Here is a 6,244-nt window from a genome sequence, read left to right as displayed (position 1 = left end):
GAGGCAAATTGCTAATGCCATTGCTGAATATCAGTCTGAATTGAAGGAGCTTTTAAAAACTGCCAAGCAAGAAAAAAAAATACAAAATTCTTCAAACCATTGCCTAAGCCTGAAGATAATAATTAATCAATATGGTCAAAAACTTCAATTACAGTAAATTGATTTTTTTATATATGTATTTGTTTTTTTTTATTTTGTCACCTAGGAACGCATTCCCTATAACCCCATATAAATTACCATTCCGTATTCACGGTTTCTGTATTCGCGGCATATTTATGGAACATATACCCCGCGAATAAAGAGCTTTTACTGTATAGACATATCAATTACAAAACTTTATAGCGAAGAAAAGATCAATACTCACTAAGATAATGAAAACTATATATATTACATTTATACACACAGACTCAATTCAGAAATTGTAATTGAAAATAAATGGGGAAGATATTAAAATATGATTTTCATTCCTTTTGTATCATCTCAAACATATTGATTTATTATAATCCTAGGTTTTGGGATGTCTACTGGCATTAGCTAATTATGGGAGACCAAAATTCCCCCAATCGGGAAATATTCGTTTATCTCCCTAATGTTCTTTATATCTTTGTTTTCAAACTTCACAGCTGAATGTGTTGATACCAATGGAAAGTTTATATAGGACTGAGGACAACAATTAGCAAACCATTAGCTCAGCTCAATGAAGGAATTTGTGGAGGTTTGAACTTCCCTACTTATAAATATACATAGTTGCATTCACATGACATATCAATATCTCTGCGTGTTACGTCACAAACCAATAGCGTGGTACCAATATTGTGCTGAACAGAACGATTTTCAAATCGTAAATTTAGCACTAGTGCAGAAAGGGAGTGAAATTCTGAAAAATTGTGTCAGTTGTTGAAGAATTGAAATTCCGAGAAAATTCTCTATTTGCATCCCCTGTCACGAAATAGCCCTGTAAGTGTTGTGCTGTTTAACAGTCTTGTCAATTTTAAAAACAAAGTATAAACAATAAGCCTAGACCAATTAGGTATAGACCAATTAGGTAAAACTCAATCTGTTCACTGAAAGCCCCATCTTCAAAGGGTTAATATTGTTACTGTACAAAAACATTCAGGTTATTTGAGTTATTAATGGTTCACAAATACGAGAACAACAGTAACTTCCTTTGTATCCTGACCTACGTACTACTTCTGTAGTTAACAACGACCAGTGGTATGGATTACTTCCCTCAGATTAATAAAAGTAAAATCCAAGATATCTTTCCTAAAAGTTTTAGATTTTCATGAAATGTAGCGTATCCTTTTTGAGGCTTCACATTCATTCTCACTACCTGGATTTAAAATCAATCGAGAACGAGTGAATCTCTTCCTCATCAGGTCAAAAGAAAGAAAAAATATGTTCTATTATGGCTTTAGAAAATATTGTTGGTTTGTAATTATGTGTAGTATTGAGGTTTATGTAGTACAGTATATGTTTATTGACTATTATGTACAAAACGTGCTTATTAATGTTTTCACATAATTTCCACTCCTGCAGTTGTACTTATTCAAATATCAGAACTCACTTAACGCCAGGAAGATACACTGACAAAGGAACATTCCGATTTGGTGAATTCAATTGCTGAAAATGATTGCTAGCACTGGATTCAGCAACCAAAAGTAACAGATAAAAAGAGGGTGTTCAATGGCAGACCGCATACAGGGTTGGAGATAAGTGAGGGCAAAGTGCGAAGATAATACCTAGAAATACCTAGAAAACGTCTAGAAATACCATGTTAATTTTGAAACGAGTAGAGCGATTGAGGTCAAATGTTGGACATGAGGAATGCATGTAGAACTCCAGTGAATAGACGTAATGTGCATCATGGGAGACATCTGGAAGGCCACCATGTTGGAATTAGCGCAAGAAGAATATACGGGAAAGGGGTACATGCAATAAACTGACAAACTTATCTTATGTGTTCAGGATCTCAATACAAGAAAAATGTTTTTCTGCGACCTTGGTCGGAAACGCTTAATTACGGAGAGAGCTAATTAAAAGTAATTACTGGAATTGGTCATTCCTGTTACACTTTTATTATTCCTATCTCTGTAAGTAAGCGTTTTCAATCAAAGTTGCAGATTATTTCATTAATGAGGTTCTGTATACATGTGAAATTTGACGGCTTTTCCTGGAATATCCTGTATATGAATACGTAATAACGATATACACATAAATTGGTAAATGATGTGTTTATAATGTTTAGTATCACATACATTTATTTCTTTCATTAAAACTTAGAACTTATCTTCATAAACATATTTTATTTTATATCTCAAATTACATCTACTTCTGTCAACAGTTAAAAATTATCATTATCATAGCACAAAATCTGAGAGTGATACGGAAAAACTGACCGAATTTTCTTTTTGAGGACGTTTGATTTAGTAAGGATTGCATTCTTTTATCTCTGCATATTTCTGAAACTTGAAATTTGTAGATATGTGTTATCAGTGCTACAAAGTTCTTTTACTAAAACTATATGTAAAAACTCGTGACTATGTACACCACAGACACACGCGCTAACTACTAGACAAGCGCAATATATAACTACGGAGTAGTGTTGTAAAAAAACGGTTTATTTTTCTGTGAAGTTTGTTTTCAATAAAAAACATCGCTCTTTTTCATGTTTTTTTCAAATATCTGTTTTTTTTCTGGCAACTATTATTTATTGATTTACGTTGCAGATTATTGAAATAATCAACAGAATTTAAGTCGAAGCCCTCGTAACTTACAAATCTTTTGTTTCTTTGTACCTATATACTAGCAAAATTGTGTGATTACTCCTTTCGTACCCAGGTCATTTTTGGCGTTTTCCTACATTTCCAGTTAGTGACTTATTGCTCAAAAACCATTCATTCGATTGATATGGTTAAGGCCTTGATTTTTTAGAAAATGGGTGTGGCTATTTTTTGGTGTAAGTTGCATTGCAGTGTTGCCAATGGGTGGGAAATTATTGAGGGAAATGTAGGGGTGAAAATTTACAAAAAAAATTCCCTAACCGAATTTCCAATTTTTTTTTTTATCTAGTACCACTGCTGCTATATGGGTTCAAGTCACCTAAAAAAATTTTTTTGGTGTGTTGGCAAGGTACAGTGAAATCCTGACGTCGCTGGCTTCCATTCAAAGAAATGGGAAAGAAAAAATTCTGTCATACACATGAAATTTTGACACTTTTTACGTCTCACAAGCAAAAATAAAATATGCCGGGGCTACAGCTTCTCTAATTATCCTATTGAAACTTTTTATAGTGCGTTCTGTAGAGCAAAGAGGAAGCTTTCAGGAAGTGGTACGTTTGTTTCAATGTAGCTAGTAAGAAGGTAATAATAGAGGGGAAAAGGGGAATTTTCCGAATTTTTCACCTAAAAGCGGGAATTAATTGTTTTGGCTGGAAACATTGCCATCAGACAGTCGAAAACTATCTGAAAATAAACCTTAGTACTCCAAGAATATATCCTACAAGTATCATGGCGATATATAACAAAGTAAGCATGAAATTTTAAAAAAATCTCATTCTATCTCAATTCACCATTTTCTTACAATTTCCAGAACATGGTTTATTATAAACCTCAACTGTACTTTACTTAATTATTCTAGTGAAACTTTTTATGGTGCGCTGTTTAGGCTAAGGATGAGGCTGTTAGACACTGGTACTTTGTTCGAATGTAGCAAACAAGAAGGAAATAATAGAAATAAAAAGGGAATTTTTCCAAAATTTGCCACCAAAATCTGGAATTAAAATTTTCTGTAGCTGGCAACACTACTATCAGACACACACAAACTATCTTAAAATAAGCTTTGGTATCCCTCTACTTTATCCTACAAGTATTGTGACGATATCTAATAAAGTAAGCATGCCAATAAAAAATATCTCATTCTACCTTTTAAAAAATCACAGTTATCTAGTGTTGAAAAATTTCATGAAAAGTTCAAACTTGAAAAGTTCGCGCGAAAGTTCGGCTCATTTTTTTAAGTTGTCCATTTAAAAAATCCCTGTAAAATTACAAACATTTTGGTATATAACATGGCTATATTAAAAATCGAAGTAAATTTATTTTAGTTTTTTCTCTTTCTAATAGTACATATTTTTCACATTTTTTCAAAAGACGTTACGGAACGTTACAAGCATGTATTTCAAATTTCAAGCCTATATCATAAAACAGTTCGGCAGAAACCTTCAATTTTACATGATGCTGACAATGGAAAACTTAAATTTGACTTGCACAAACAAGTATATATCATAAACTCACGCATTACCAATCCAAAATAAATCATTTTATTTAATATTTTTTTTCTTTGTGGAAAGCACTGATTCAGTTACAATAATGTGTTTTACATGTTTATCCATATCATGTATAATGTCAATATGTGTCAGTCCATCTTGTATCATTATGGTGCAAATAACTATACATAGGTAGCTCACAGTCATCACACTATGTTCAGAATAAGTTATTATAAAAATGAGTGTCGCTAATTAGTAGATAAAAGAAAGTGAAAGTTCTGGAAAAGTTGCTTATGAAAAGTTCGGAAACGAACTTTCGAAAATGAAAGTTCGCCTGAAAAGTTCGCTCATTTACATCTCTACAGTTATATTCCTAATTAGAGAACAAGGTCTAATGTAAACCTCAACTGTATTTCCCCTAATTATACTGTTGAAACTTTCTATAGTGCGTTGTGTAGAGCAAAGACGAGACTTCCAGATACTGGTACCTTTGGTCCGATATAGCCAACAAGAGGGAAATAATAGAGACAAAACAGATATTTTTTTTTCCAAAATTTCCCCCTAAAACTTGGAATTAAAATTTTCTGTAGCTGGTAACAATGCTACCAGACAGACGCAAACTATTTTAAATTAAACATTGGTACACCACTAGTATATTCTACAAGTATTATGACGATATTTAAGGAACAAAACTTCTAATTACCAAAAATATATTACGGTAAACAGAAAAGTAGGGAAAAACTAGAAAAATCAAGGGTTAGAACCTAAATACGAATTTTTCGTGCGTTCCCTAATTACCCCATTGTAACGATCTGTACTTGCATTTGTTAAGTAAGAACAAATGTTCGATTGGCGTAAGTTGACTTGCACTCGGACGTATAGGTACGGATTTATAAACAAAAATTTCTAATTTTTTGCCCAAAATTAGGGAAGTTTTAATTTCCCTAATTGGCAACACTGCGCGCAGGCCCGACCTATTAATGTCAACAGTTAGGTATCCATCCGAGGTATATATCTGGCAAGTATTAAGGAGTCTTTCTACAACGAAAGAACCTACAGAGAAAAAAGAAGTAAAGGAAATTCGAAATTAGAAAATTCTCGAATTTTTGACTGGGGTGAAATTTGAGAAGGAAATTCGACACCAAAAGAAAAAAAAATAATATGATAAACTATAGTCCAACCATATTTTGCAAGAATAATATAGCGATATCTTAATTAGTGTTCACACAGGAGCAGATTAAACAAATGACACACCCGTGTGTGCCACTTTGGCCACCTGGGCCACGGAGTATACATTTGATTACATTTTTTTGACTACTAACTCGTGTTGTTGTTGTAGTTATAGTCTTGACTAATAATAATATCGCTGTTGTAAACAATAACTTTATAAAGAAAATTTTCTCTCCTTTTTACATCTTAGTTCCAACACTGTTGGTGAGAAATGCAGGGTGTTTCAAAATGAATTTTGGGGTTTTAAGTCTTCGTAGTAATTATTACATTTTACGTACAATTATAAGCAATGCATCAAGTAAAAGAGCACCTCAAACAGTCTTTGCTACAAGTGTTCAATGTGAGATTCATTAGTCACACGACACACATCTAGTCGATAGGCGAGAAAGGCCCATAAACTTTCCGCCATATGGCACAAAACACATTCAATTTAGGGGAGTCTCGTTTCAACTGTACCATCTCCTGAGGATTTGCTGACGGCCAGATACAAACATTATGAGTGTTCACATTAGCTCTTAGGTGAAATGTCGATTTATCACTGAAGACGGCACGATCCAGAAAATCTTCATTGTTATGCAGCAATATTTTACTTGCGAAATTGGCGTAAACCGTAGTCTGTAGGCTTTAGACCTGTAGCAACTGCAAACGATAAGGACGTAGTTGCAAGCGTCTCCTTAATATTCTTCACATAGACCGTTGCACTGTACAGATTCAGTCTTTATTAAAACACAAAAAACTTTCTGCTCTCTA

Source organism: Thermobia domestica, chromosome 8 (genome assembly GCF_964235325.1).
Source record: "Thermobia domestica chromosome 8, izTheDome1.hap1.1, whole genome shotgun sequence".
NCBI lineage: Eukaryota > Metazoa > Arthropoda > Insecta > Zygentoma > Lepismatidae > Thermobia > Thermobia domestica.
Note: the sequence above shows the minus strand (reverse complement) of the source record.